This window comes from Triturus cristatus, chromosome 3_1, assembly GCF_964204655.1.
Source record: "Triturus cristatus chromosome 3_1, aTriCri1.1, whole genome shotgun sequence".
Taxonomy (NCBI): Eukaryota; Metazoa; Chordata; class Amphibia; order Caudata; family Salamandridae; genus Triturus; species Triturus cristatus.
The window spans coordinates 336255087-336270488 of record NC_140583.1 but is presented as its reverse complement, the minus strand read 5'-3'; the positions used below and the strand labels follow the sequence as shown (position 1 = coordinate 336270488).

The 15402-nt window shown below is 42.5% G+C and overlaps 2 long non-coding RNA genes across 5 annotated transcripts in view; one reads left to right on the top strand and one right to left on the bottom strand.

Annotated features, from left to right (window-relative positions):
- LOC146860215 (uncharacterized) overlaps nucleotides 1-349 on the bottom strand; it is a 93616-nt gene extending 93267 nt beyond the window's left edge. The window contains exon 1 of the long non-coding RNA XR_014978807.1: nucleotides 257-349. This is a non-coding gene — a long non-coding RNA (uncharacterized LOC146860215). The remainder of the gene's footprint in view (nucleotides 1-256) is intronic.
- A 42-nt stretch (nucleotides 350-391) lies between these two features.
- The window catches only part of LOC146860214 (uncharacterized), a 111657-nt gene continuing 96646 nt past the window's right edge, over nucleotides 392-15402 (top strand). For 3 of the 4 annotated variants that reach the window (XR_014978803.1, XR_014978804.1, XR_014978805.1), the window contains exons 1-2: nucleotides 392-574; nucleotides 7113-7257. This is a non-coding gene — a long non-coding RNA (uncharacterized LOC146860214). The remainder of the gene's footprint in view (nucleotides 575-7112; nucleotides 7258-15402) is intronic. The other variant, XR_014978806.1, reaches the window with a different exon arrangement.

Sequence of the window (15402 nt, the reverse complement as noted above, 5' to 3'; positions counted from 1 at the left end):
ACATCTTTAAATCAACTCATCTGTGCTCCCATTTCACGCTTTGACTTATGGTTTGCCTTTGTGCCGAAAGCGAAATACAAAAGTAATGTGACATAAAATTGCTGAAGCGTGTCAATTACCAGTATAAGACCCATAATCTTTTGAGTAAGACAGATGCGCTTAAAAGCGGAATCACAAGTGCTCCGAAAATCCTCACAATAAATAACACTGCTTGCATTCAAATTGCTTCCAACTCTTAAACATTAGGGTGTCTTACTTGATCACCGGCGAGCTAATAATGAACTGCCTCATCGTGTAGTGTCCCGTACATCCCATTACCATGGGAACACCAAACAAAAATTTCGAAGATGGCTTCCTGACGTTGCGTGTTGCGTGATGACGTGCTCACGCTGGATACGAGGAAGGCTTTCTCCCAGAGGTAGTAATACGCGATAGAATTACGTTTCTATGACGGTAGGCAGCTGACGTTAGACATGGAATGTCACGCTTCTCCGCCGACACCCACGGAGAATTCTAAGACGTCATCATTATCAGGATGGCAGCGACGTCGGAAAGACCTCTCTGAAGCCTAACGGTAAGGCGGAGACTAAGACACGCTACACCATTCTCTTGCTCCGTGTCATTTTCTCCACTCATTACAATGTCCATGTCAAAAATAGATCTAATTGCATGCCTAAGTCACGCATATCGTTTACCGCAATAAACAGTTCCAGACGCACGTTGGCTTAATATAATCCAATCGATCGCACTTGTTTTCAAAATATGTCAGTTTCAATCAAAAATACGCTCTTCACGTTTGGAATTGCTGACATGTCGCCTAGTATGAATATTCTTTAACGGAGATAAGCTCTTGGCTGCGCTTAACAGAAAGTGTCCCTCATACCTGTCAGGTCGTGTTGACACAGGATAGACAACAAATGGAGTAGTTTGGCAGATTTCTTTTAGTTTCTTGTTTCTTTTGCCGATTTTCAAGCGTTACTCAGGTTTTCAGTTTCTCAGGATACCAGTTTCTTTCAACTTTTTATTTGAATGACTTGCAGCAGATTTCTTCTTTCCTTGGTGATTCTGTCGGTTTCTTCATATTTTGGTTGAAAATTTCGTCCATACAGCAGGTTTCTTTAAGTTTTGCGGCATACCAGAGGCATCTTGTTTACTTTTACAGTTGCTTTCAGCCGCAGATGGATGACAAGGTGTCTTGGGTTCTTAATGCGAAGTGTATCTCGTGCTGCGCTGTGCTTCTGCCTTGGTCTGGTCAGCCAAAAACGTCGCCAAAATGTTGTAAGTAGATTAGATAGGCATCAGGACACGTCTTCAGGTTACAAGATAGATTTATTAGGATAGCACAGCAGAGATAAAGCACTTCGCTAGCTGACCAGACCATCAACTGCCAAGACTGGAACATTCACAAACCAGGTAGAACACTCATAGGTAGTAAGGGAGGTTGAGAAGACATAAACACAAAGAATGGACTGCTGACCCCAAGTAGCCATAACAAAGCAAGCACATATATACAACATGGGTGCTCCAATCAGGAAGATCAACCAGTGTCCACTCTCAATGTGCTTCTTTTCACAAAGAGCAAAACTGGCCTTTAAAAATAATTAAAACTATTAGGGCATCTGACTCTTCAAAACGTTTCTCTTACACTGCTTAGTGTTAACAATCACAGATAACAAGGGCGTAGCCAGTAACATGGCCGATTAGACGCAATCGCCAGTGCTCCTGCTGCCCCACTGATATCCAGGCAATAATCCTGCCTTACAACACGACTTATCGGATCAAGTAACATCCCGAAGGTTTACAGTGCCTGGCGATGCAGCTGCGGGAAGAATGCGAGACTTGAGAAGTTGGGAAAATGGCTCTGACGGAACTACTGTGGAGAGAGGAGACGGGCGAAGATGGCGACCGGCCCCAAGAAGGCGCTCAGAGGGACGCGACGACCCCAATGATCTTAGATAAAACAAAAGACACATCCTCCGATGAGCCCCATTGTGAGCAGCTTGAATTCCATGCTTGAACCCTTAAGCAAGTATGCTGATTTTTTCCTAAAACCACTGGTGCATAAACAAAGATCCTATTTGAAGGATACAGCACATGCTATATCAATTTTTGAGGGACAGGACTTCAATAGGGTGACCCAATTTTTGGTCACCCTTGATATTGAAGCCCTATACACCAATATCCACTAAGATGACACCATTAGAGCAATCACGTCAATTTCAGAACAAGGGGAATTGAATAGTGGTAACAAGGATTTTATAATAGCATGTATCCCTATGGTCCTTAAAAATAACATCTTCCTATATAAGGATGAATTATTCAAACAGATCAAGGGGACCAGCATGGGGGCCACATGTGCCCCCAGTCTGGCCTGTTTGTATGTGAGTCAATTTGAAAATAGACACATATATAATGAGCTGGCACCCTACTATGAAAATGGGTCCTGCTGGCACCGTTTTATTGACAATATCATCTTTGTTTGGTATGATGTCAGCAGTGAACTAGATTCATTCATTGAATAGCTCAACTTGGGGGACAGTAACTTGAAATTTACAGCTCATTATAGTAATTCAAGTGCTGAGTTTCTTGATATCAGGTTGAAATGTGTTGAGGATGAACGGTACGTGGAATTATTCACCAAACCCACAGACAAGAATACTCTACTCTTATATAACAGTTATCATCCCAGATCCCAGAAAAACAATATTCCCTTTGGGAAATTTTTGAGACTGCGACGTAATTGTACATCCCTCAAAGACTCTATTACCATTCTGATATCATGTCCAAAAAACTGCAGCATAAGGGGTATCCAAGGAAACTCATCAAACAGTTCCTTAAGAGGGCACGGTTTTATGACCGTGACCATCTACTGGACATTAACAAAGAGGAACAAGCATTGACATAGCTAATAGGTCTCGCTTTTGGGACTTTGTAAGTATTTAGTTATGCAGCACAATATCCTTGGTGCAACAACATCAACCGTTGCATGGCTAAACACTTAAAAGATCCCAAAGGCGAGACCTATTGGCTATGCCAATGCTTGTTTATTCTTCTCTTCACTTAAGCCAAAAACTCTAAGGCACCTTCGGCGCTTACCATTTATGACCGATGTGTTTAATGTGCCTTCTGAATCTGCAACAGTGAGAAGTACGATTCAAGCAATCTGACCCATGTAAGTTATACCTGTTAGGCGCAGGAGCTGAATCCTGGCAGTAGAGGTCAGTGCATCGCTATCTCTATAAGGAAACTCTTTTAAGTAGGTCAATAAAATGAGCCCACTTTGATCCTGAAGCTCATCTGCCAGAAAGTGGCATCGGGAAGGAACTCAGTAATGAAGACCATGATTTTGGGAAAGCAGAGCTATTACTAGGCGTAAATGCTCCTGTTGGGTCCACACAGATCAGGTCGCACTTTCAGTTGTGGCACCGTATGAGAAATCTTTGAAACTGGTTTTAAGGGTTCGCAAAAGGGTAAATTGTACAAGAAAATTCGACAAGTTCGCAGAATCCACAGTGATTTTCTCAATTTAAAGCCAAAAGAAGCAACACACACATCAACATGCACCAAATGTATTTACTTTTACAATTCCTGCATGTTTAGAATGCAAGCTAATCACAACATATAGGTTTTCTATTCTCCTCACGATTATCACACTTTTGTGCAGCATAAATACAATATTAGTAATACCCTATTTTTTTTTTATATGACTGCACCTCTCCACCACGTACGTCAAAGGAATTTCTAACATACACTCTAAGTCTAACATAACTAAATGTACCTACTGTCAGAATGATGGAAGGGGCTGGTCCGGTTCAAACTCCTGACCTGCAGATAAACATCAGCCCACTGAGCCATCCTACCATCTAAGTTTAAGGTCTTTGTTTACAAGCCTGATGCCAGAGCTCGTGTCCTGTGCACCTCACATCAGGCTCACTGAACATGTCTATAATCCGCAGCGCACGCACCCGCCTGCCATACTTATTAAAATGAATGGTAGGCAGCACAAGGACTTTTAAGCTCTAGAAGGCTTAAAGAGGGGCCCCCACTGGGGAAACGTGAGCCTTGGGTGCGAGAATGTATTCTTTAATGGTGTAAATTCGTGTTACATAGTCAGAAAACTCGAGTTTACACGTGAAATCTGTTCCTAACGATAATGAGAGATGGTTCTTGGGCGAGCAATACCTTGGAAAGCTGGTGAACATCCGGAAACGCGTGGGCTTGTGGGCATTTACAAACTTTTATAAAACATGTTCCCTTCCTCAATAGACATGGTGATTTATTCCTGAAGAGGATAGGAGGAAACCTTAGCTAGAGTAACAAGCATTGGCTGCACAGCAGTAAAAGTAATGCCGCGCGGCCGTAAAAGCGAAAGTCACTCTGAAAGCGCAAGTGATCGCGATGACGCGCTAAAGCACGCTAGGGATGCGCGCACAGCAGCGGAGGGAGGGGCATGGTGCTGAAGGCTGGCGCAGGAAAGGCAGATGGCTGGGCAAGAAGGGAAGGGTGAATGCGGGTAGCAGCTGAGCGCGTGCATGCCACCGTGCACTGAAGCTTGTAGCCAGCACAAAAATGTGGGTAGCACTTTCAAAACCCACCTACTAAATGTCTCGGCCAGACCAGCACATGTGCTGGGTCGGGCGAGACCTAAAAAGACACAGGAGCTGAGAGAATTGTCTTTGTGACTAATTTCTCTAACAAAAGCAACATGGTTAAGAATATAATCAACAGAAATTGGAAAATTCTCAACCATGGAGACAATGTGCAAATGCAAAAAACGCTTTTTTCCTTTAGGCGGAAGAAGACCATTAGGAACTCTCTAGTGAGAATGTATAGGTGAGAATCTGGAGGTCAAAGAACACTAGGTGGACAGAAGGCAATAGGCAATTATAAGTGTGGAACATGCGCCATATGCCCCCACTGCATTGAAGTCAAGAGCATTACGTTTGCAGGTAAAACTGTAGTGGCAACAACTCTGAACAATTGCCGTAGCAAAAATATCATCTACCTATTGACCTGTCCGTGTGGACTAGGTTATGTCGGTGAAACAGGTAGTGAACTACGTGTCCGGCTACTTGAACATAAATCGGCAATAAGAACTAAGAAAACTAATGCCCCCCTAGTCGACAATTTCTCCAAACTGAATCACGATTGTGAGCAATTTAAATGGTACATTCTGGAAAAAATCTGTATAGATAGAAGGGGCGGAGATGTGCACAGCAAAAGAAAAACACGAGAACAGTGGATGATGTATCATCTAAACACAATAGAAAATGGTTTAAACACACAAGAAGATTGGATGAAAATAGTGGCCAATCAATAAACAGAAGGCAGTGTAGATCTATATATATTGCATGCACAGCAGTTAGTTCCCTGCGATAGGGGATCAGACATTAGGTAGGCTGTGTAATAAGACACAAATTTATAGGCGTTGGCTAGAATTAATTGGAGAGTTAAGTATCTAGTGCAGTTGCCTCCCACTAGCGATTCGAGTGGCTATGAGACAGTGAATAGAAATTAGACATGTATTGAAGTATACTAGTAGGTATAAATTGAACAATTCTGCGAGTAAAATCTAGCAGTATTGGCCATACTCATGAATGTACTGCAATTATATGTATGGGATCCCTTGAAACCCTGCTTGAATTAATGTATGTATTCAAACAAACAAAGTTGTACTTGTAAAAACAAATAAAGCTGGTGTCATTATTCACGAAAATATATGGGATCCCTTAAGACCCTTTTCCGATCAGATTTACGCATACAAACCAATAAAGTTGTATTTCATATAAACAAAAAAAGCTGCTGCTAAAAATCCATGAAAACCATGTTGTTAGTTTCCGGGTTAGGAGTGGCAGATCAGCACATGTTGTTAGTTTCCGAGTTAGGAGTGGCAGATTAGCACTAGTAGTACATGCGGGCCATGTGGTCTGTAGGAACCAATGAGAGACCGCGAGACAGTATTTAAACGAGGACAATGTAGCAGTCTCTCATTCATATTTTCCAAAAGGACGAAGCAGCACGGGGAATCCCTGAGCTCATAAGGTGAGAAAGGAAGCTTATAAAATAGATGGGATAGACATACGAACAGCCTATTTAAATGAATTCCCTGGCACATATATTCATGGGTGTAATATAATGAGGGAGTTTCTTTATTTTAGAGCACGACGTAAGCACATCGGCAGGTGAGGAGGTGTATGTACTAAAAGCCCCTCTACCTTGGACCTCATTGCGGACCAGTTGGACCCAAAATTAGAAATCTGGGGTTCCGGATTGAACCGTTCAAGAAAATACGGCAGTTGGGAAACGGGGATTATTCAAGTCCGTTTAAGAAGGTACGACATAAAATACATAAGAGGAGATGTACTGCAGTGTGTTTAGTTAGATTATATGGCAGACATCCTCTGGTACAGCAATAGTAATATAAAAAATACTCTCTATTTATCAGGGGTCCAGTAAATAGACCATTCTTCGAGTCTGCAAAAGAAGTACAAGAATAATTGCAAATATCAACTCCCCTTCATTCAGGTGAGAATAAAGAGAACGCCTTTGAGGCATACAAATGAGTTTAGTGATCTATATAGGTATCTCTCAAATTGAGTTTGATGATGAAGATATGCGAACAGCAATGTAGGCACATTGTGCCATTAGTGGCCTATATTCCCCAAGACGCATGGGTTATTTGCAGCAGGGAGAGTGTAATACCGTAGGTGTATTCGTTTGTTATACAGCGGGTGACTGTGGAGTTTTTTTGGACCCAGAAACTGTACACAAATGTCGGGTAGTGTAAGAAGTGCTTTAGCAAAAAACTGTTTCCCTGTTTCCTTTTTTGAAGGTTGTAAGCAAGAGTAATGTGATGCTCTGAAGGGACAAGCTGTAAATATCCTTATGAAATGTTGATATACAGTGTAGATAATTGGAGAAATATATTTGATGTAAATAACATGGGCATATCGTATAAGGAGTTTAAATTGGGCCATAACACATTTGAGCATGTATAAAACGAATCATATAATTATGAATTTTGTTAGTAGAATGTCATTGTAAATTTCATGTATAGTAGAATTATTTTAAGGTTTTCAAATACATATTTCTTTATACACTTGTTTGTACAGGGTATAACAATCAAATATACCACAAAGAAAAGTGAACATAATGACTGTCTTGATAAAGATGGAATAACCAGATACCCATTGATACGCGTCGACGCATTTCTATACATTATCCCGAGGACAATTGGACCTGTAGATACAAAATAGAGTATGTATCCAGGATAATCTTGCTTAAATTATTCCCAGGGAATTGTTGAGTTACAAGACAAAGCATACTGTCTATCATTGTTCGTCCTCCCTATTTTTTAGGGTTCTCTGCGGGAAAAGTGTTATAAGATGTTATGTTATGTCCTGATTTGATGAATTGTATTGTTTTTAATTATGCTGAAATTATGCATTGTGTTTTATTATAGGTGTTTTTATAATATTTGTGTTTCAATAATATTCACATGTACTAAAGAAATAAATTGACTTGTTTGCACTGCATGTTATAGTAGAATCATTTGTTGTACTGATAGTACTCTACTCCCTTGGTTGCTGACAAGGGGTCTCTCTCTGTTTAAACACTCCATACCACACAACACAGCTCTCCTGTGAGTAATACAAGCATCAAGGGAAGTACTGGGAGGCAGGATAGCTGAAGTACTCACTGATGTGACACTGCTGAGGCAAAACCTCCGCAATGTGGCAGAAAGAGTGATGCAAGCGGAACAACGTATCTCGGAAATGGAAAATATAACACACAATTTGAAGGGAGAAGTTATCATGCCAAAGACCTCCTTGAAGGAGAAAATGTGGGAAGTGGACGACGCTAAAAATTGAGAAGGAACAGCCTGCACTTAATAGGTTTCCTAGAAGGAATCGAAGGGACGGACACGGGGGCATTCCTCCTTAAATAGCACAAAGAAACTCTCAGAAGTGCCCAATTATCCACCTGCTTTGTGATCGAGCGGGCACACAGAATGCCTACCTTCAGACCTCCAATGGGGGCACCCCCCAGGCTAGTCATAGCCCGATTCTTAAATTATCAGGATTGAGACTTAATATTACGTGAAATTAGATGCTTGGGAGAGACCCGGAAGGAAAATGCAAACATAATGGGGTTCCCGGACAACTTCAGGGAAGCCCAGAACCTTTGACTCCGTTAAAGAAAAATTGAGAAGCCTCTAAATTCAATACATGCTGCTTTTCCCTGCCAAGGTCAAAGTAATATTTCAAGCTAAGACATTCTTTTTGCAGACACCTGAGGAGGCATGGTCGTGGATTGAGGAGAGGCATCCCAAAGTGCGAAGTACAGAAGAGAGAGACTCTCAGTGCCGGACTCCAGAGACAGTAGTAAGGCCCAAAATATGAGAGCCAAGACCAAACGCCACCTTGGGCATGGGCCTAAATATCAAGGCAGCACGCTCAGAAGGTTTGAAGCGATGGTGGAGCAAACAAAGCGAGATTTAGACTAGGAAGACGATTTGAATCGAGAGTCAAGAAAACTGTCACGAACTGGAGGACGGCCAAGGAAACAAGCCACACTAGACCTGCCGGAACTGGAGGGATCAGACAGTGACCACCCGCCATTGCAGAAAATTAATCGGCAAGAGGAGCCGGAGGTGAAAGGCAGGTGCAGGGAGATAGTGCGACCTGCCTCCCCAGACGGTAGTGAAGAAGGCTGAAGAATCCAGGGCATGTCGGATGCCAAAGGGACAGTAAGAGAGCACTAGGTGCCCATAGAGACTTAACTAGCTCAGGCTGGGGTAGCTCTGAAATCTGGCCTGGAGCCCTGTGGGACACTTATCTTTATTAGTTCATTAACTTCATCATTGGGGAGGGAGGGGTAGGGGGATTTAGACCTTCCAGGCTAATCCTACGACACAGTTGTCATGTTGACATTTAGGGGAAAGTGTGTGAGAAGTGAGATAGAGAGGGGAGGGGGCAGTTGGGGGGGGGGTAATGTCCAGAGGGGAGACACAACCAGAGGAGATCTGAATGCTAGCAATGTCATAGAGAGGCATGCAACTACACATCGAGACACAAACGACACATCAGGACATTGCATCCAGTGCAGATATGGCAGAGGCAACCTCACGGAGTATGGCTGAGAAGGACTACACAGTAATGACTTGGAATGTTAACGGCTGGGGGACCAAATCAAAAGGGGCCTGGTCACTAAATACTCAAAGAGACTGAAGCCAGACATAGTATTCCTCCAAGAGACACGCCTTAGAGGGACACGCTGTAACTTCCTGGGGAGAAGCATATACACTACCCTGGCCCCTGCAGGGTTTACCTCTGGTTCAATTGGGGTGGCAATCCTCATTAGGAAAACTGTACCCTTTCGCATCTCCTAACAGCACATATGTGGCGGTAAGGGAATATGGGGACGCAGGGATATTACATTGGTTAGTGTTTATGCCCCCCCATGACTACAACGACAGACACTAGAGAAGGTGACAGAGGTTCTGCTGGCTGCAGATTCCCCCTACACATAGTAGGTGCAGATTTTAACGACATGGCAGACCCTGGCATAGACAGATCGGGAGGGACCGGTGTGGTGGAAGGGAAATACAATGCTGGCTGAATTTGCCCACACCCTGGGCCTGCAAGATATCTGGTGTAGATACCACCCAGTTGATTGGGTATTTTCTTACTTCTCAGGTGCCCACCGGGTGTTCTCTAGATTAGATTACTTTTTTGCCCCAGCATGGGAACTGGGTAGGTTGACGGGTGGAATACTTAGCGAGAGATTGTCAGATCACTCTCCCCTGTGGCTAACGGTGAGTTGGGAAACCCGTGGCGAGACGGGGGGATGGAGGCTAAATGCGTGGGAACTCAGAGATCCGGTGATAGCAAAGGAGGTGAGGGTAAAATCAGAGCTGTATTTTCTAAAAAATAATGGAACAGTACCTTCAGCAGTGGTCATATGGGAGGCATTCAAGGCAGTGTTAAGGGACAGAGCAAAAAACACAATGGCACACAAGAACAGGAAAGAGATTCAGGACATAGTGGCTCTAGAGAGTAAACTCCTGCAATTGGAGCAAGATATGGACAACGACCCCAGTCATTCTGCCCACCGCCAGATAGAAATCACCCACGCGGAATACCAATCGCTGGCACGACAGGAAGCGAAACAGATGTATCTTGCCTCGAGGCATCAACTCTACGAAACTGAAGATAGGTCAGGGAAGCTCTTGGTGTAGTTGGGTAGGAAAGAGACTGAAGCCTTATGGGTACACATTATCCAAAGAGACGGGCAGAACCTTACCACAGCATGGGACATTGCCAATGCCTTTGCAGAATATTATGCTAACTTATACAAAGCTAAAAAAGGGGTAGGGGATGCCCAGATCCAGGAGTATCTTAGTGGGATAGACCTACCAGTCCTGTCTCCGGAAGACCGGGAAGCCCTAGAGAAAGAGCTTACGCTAGAGGAGGTCACAGGGGTCATACACAAACAAAAAACAGGGAAAACCCCAGGACCTAACGGTTTGCCCGCGGAATTCTTTAAGGCTAACACTGCACTACTCAGTGGTTAACTCCCTTATACACGATTACCATTCGGGATTCACGACTAGGAGGGGACGAAGTTTAACCTACGGTGTTTAGCAAACTGGCAAAGTACGGTCCAAGACAGAACAGAGCCACACATGCTGCTCTCATTGTATGCAGAAAAAGCCTTTGATCCTTTTCACTGGCCTTTCATGTGGCAGACATTAAAAAGGTTTGGGTTTGGCCCCAAATTCACGCAGTGGATTGAGCTGCTTTACAGGTCACCGAAGGCGAGGGTGCGGGTCAACTGGAAGATGTCAGAGTTTGCAATAGAGAAAGAGAGGCACTAGACAGGGGTGCCCAATGTGCCCGATGCTCTTTGCGTTGACCCTGGAACCGCTAGCGTGCATCGTAAGAAGACACCCGATGATAACGGGGATCATGGCACAGGAAGGTAAAGAACCCATCTCGCTATACGAGTATGATGTCCTTCTGTATGTCACTGATCCCTCATCCACGATCCCGACACTTTTCCAAGTGTTAGAGACATACGGAGAGCATGAAGGCTACAAGATTAATTGTGGCAATCAATTGTTTACCCGGTTGGAGGGCCCCTTGAGATACAAGATCTCCCCAGAGAATTGCAAGTAACCACAGAAGGCTTTAAATATTTAGGGATGTAAATATCTACGGACATCTCATGCTGCCTTACACAGAACATCTGAAGGGTAGTGGCAGACTTTCACGCAGATGTGGGAAGGTGGAGACGGTTGCCCCTAACATTGTTGGGCAGAGCGGAAATGTAAAATATGATTACGCTCCCCAAACTTCTATATATCTTACAGAACACACACTACAGGATTCCGGAGGACACGTTCGGGGCAATAGACAGAGAGGTGCGCATGTTTCTGTGGGATAGAGGGCAACCACGGATTGCGCTTCACACACTACAGTGCACTCAGTACAACAGGGGGATCGCCCTTGCAGATATTAGATCATATTTCTGGGCTGCACACCTGATAGCAATAAATGAGTGGGGACACCTGTTGAGATCACACCCGACATACGCACTGGAGTGAGGTCAACTTGAGGTACACTCTCATCTACACTAGATATACATGAAAAAGGGGGCAAGACACTTGTTACAGGCGACTCAGAGGACATGGAGGCATGGAAGGCCGCAAAGAAGCGAATGGGCTGGAATAAGATGGTAACGAGACAGACCCCATTATGGGAAGGTACACATCTCCTGGATATCGGGAAACTGAAGGGATTGAAAGACTGGGACAGGATAGGAATTTCTAAAGTTGAAGACCTGATAAAAGAAAAATCCCTGATTTAGTTTGAAGCCTTGCAGCAAGATTTCCAAATGGGGGACAGACAAAGGTATAGGTATCTGCAAATACAACACGCGTGGACCACAGAGGGAATAGATATTGCAGACCTTCAGACATAGACTTGCCCAGACGGAGTCTTAGCCTGTGTAACCTGGGGATGTCAGTGGCCTAGAGAGACATAGCCAAAAAAAGGGATGCACCAGAGGTCCCTACTTTGAGGGAGTGGAAAGTGGGGATGTTATGTTATGTTATGTTATGTTATGCAGGTTTTTGTATAGCGTACGGCTACTCGAAAGAGTGTCCCGACGCTTTGGATTGCACACTAATCGCAGAAACACAACAGGGAAAATGAACAGAAACATAAAAAGAGGAAACCTGATAGGACCTGAAACTAAGAAGTGAAAAGCCAAGTTTTAAGCCCCTTCCTAAAGGCCAACAAGTTTGGGGTGCTACGCACGATGGACATGTACTCTGGGGCGGAGCTAGTGACATATAAAATGAGAGGCTGCACCAAACGTTTTTTTAAGATCTGGCATCCCTGGCTCAGGTATTATGGGCTAGAGTTTAATGATAGACAGGGGGGGTCGCAGACTCTAATCACGCCCGAGAAGACACAAGCCGGAACGAACATATATCCGTTGGGAGGAGGGAGGACATGTCCTATGAGAACCTACTGCCATGAATCTAAATAGAAGTATATTGATGCTGCTGAATATGCGAGATCTTTGTAACCAAATGAGAGATGTGTATTGCCCTTTTGCCTTGTATGCGCCAAATGTTAATTCGATGTCTATTGATAGTGGGACAAATGTACTTATAAAAAAAAACAATCACAGATAACAAAAGAAATCCGAAGACAAAATAAGGGCTGATCCTGCCATACCCTCCTAACATTGTAGACAAAAGTAATACAAATGAGGACAGTCTCAAACTTCAAATACACATGTAACAGTACACACAAAATGACGTTAGCCACCAGTACGTTTAGGCCTAGCATGCCTGATGATTCTATACCTCCTTTGGTTTCTTTCAAGTCATCAATAGCAAACGAGTAGCGAACAAATCATAGAATACATGGTGTGCCAGCCACCCTGCCAAGCCTCCCTTTACTGCTCACTCCTTGTGTTGCAGCTAATAAAACTCGGAAAATGGGCAAGCCCTGAATAAAAAGCATAGATGGTCTCCTAACAAGAACACATTCCGCCAAATTAAACATACCACCATCAAAGAAAATAACACAAACATCAGTGAGAAAAGAGTTGATGCCACTCCTCCCTGCCAACATCCTCACATCCCTCGCTTCACTTCACTAACCATAATAAATGAACCAAAATATAAAAAGAAAATCTGTGGAGTGCTCCAATCCCTGTCACACCCCCACACCTCTGCATTCCCTTTGCGTCATATTAGAAACCGCACAAATGAATGACAAAATCCACCCTGGCTTTCCACGATCTCCTTACGATTCCTTCCGAAATTATAGAAACTGTGCAAGTAAGTCTTGGTGCGGCACATGTATAACAAGCGTGTGCAAAGCAAGATTCCAGACACGAACATAGATAGAACTACAACGAATACAGTTTTGTGGCCTACCTTGCTTCCACCTAAGTGCAGAAAATAACCCCATAAATTAGACAAACATAATGGCGTCTAGCCACACTGTCCAAGTCCTACCATGCTTTCTAAATCATATTACCATCTACAGAAAATGACCAAAAAGTGAATGACCCTCACTCACTCTTTAATTCACAAATGCATTAAAAACTGCAGTTTCAAATTGGGAGATCGACTCTAAAACAGGTTCCTCCTCACTCATCCTTATGCAAATCACCACTGCGGAAAACTACCCAATAGACAAAAAATTGCCCCGGATCCTGCGACTTCACATTTTCACACTTAAATATTAAAGCAAACCTACCTGTTTTCTCAAAACGGGTATAGCTACTGCATAACAAAGGATGCCCTTCCAGTCTCAATACTGGCCATGCCTGGGGGAGGCAGTGTGGGAAATGGAAATGGTATTTTGTATTTTGTGGTCAATTACACTTGTAATCAGTGTTAGAAAGGTTTTCATAGACTGCTTCTACCGGAAAACAATTCAAAAAAGTATTAAAATTCGCCACAAAATGGATGTGGAATAATTACCTGAAACTTTGTTGGCAGGAATTTTAGCCCAATAAGGGCATTAACATACCCACGAATTGATTGCTTTCTCTCATTGATGCAGATAATTTCTGAACGTCAGTTTCAGTTATTCTACGCATTGGATAAAGGCTGAGGCATCAGCTAAAATTCCTAATTTGTGACTTTTTATGGTTATAAATGTTATTGATAATAACAAAAGCAACGTATTAAGCACATTTGCAATTAAGCTATTTAGGGACCAAATCAAAAAGGTTGTTTGTGAGTAGGCTTGAATTACGGCTTTATATAGAGTTTGGCTGTAGAAATTGGGTTCCGCCCATTCAGTATGCCTGGTTTTGTTTTGCTTTTGGATCACCCGGTTTTCAACTTTCTACTGTGAGTGAGTCTCCCACAGTGATCACATGGCAAATGGACTGTGTTAACTGCCAGTGTCTGCCTTTTAAGATAAGGCTGCTGCGATGCAGCAGGGGTAAGGGGTTCTTGGATGGTTACATGTGAACATGTGTGCACACGCATATGCCCACATGTGAGTGCTGTGTGTGTGAGACACTGTAATGCGCAGCCCGGTAACTGCGCGCAGAAATCCTGACACAGAGGAGACTCTACAGGATTATATATTGGTAGATAATGACCTGGGCTAGGCCTTATAATGTTACTGTACACTAATAGGGACATTTAGTGTGATACACTCTTTTTGTCTGTAGTGACACTTTTTTCATTCACTTCCCTTTGGTCCACAAAGTCAAGTGATATATCAAAATGGGGTATAACCTGTGCAAGAAAATCAAATGTGCAAGTTCCCAAAAGGGTGAACAGTCTTAATATCGAAAAAAAAATATCGAATGGACATAATATCGAGTCTAAAATATAGAATGGACATAATAGCGAATGGACATAATATAGTTGATAAAAATATCGAATTGCAGGTAAGTAATATCGAAGTACATAATATAGGCATTAAAAAATATCGAATTTTTATTAATATCAATTTTTTAAAAGTGTTTTGCATGTTAGTATATGTGTTAAAAGTGTATATTAGTTTTTGTAATGTATGTTTAATTTTTTTAAAGTAATGAATTTTATGTTATTAAATTTTTGCGTAATTTAATTCCGTAGCGGGTTGTGGGTTTATAGGGGAATAGGGTGGGAAGTAATTTAATAGTAATTAAGTAAATATTTATTTTTATTTATTGGTATTGATAATTAATGTATTAATTCATTATTAATTGGTAATTAAATGTTATTAAATTATTAATTGATAATTATGCTAATTGTATTAATTTATAATTTGTAGTGGGTTGTAGGTTTATTGGGGAATATGGTGGGTAGTAATTTAATTGTAATTAATTAATTACTGAAAATATTTTTGTGTATTGATAATTAATTTACTG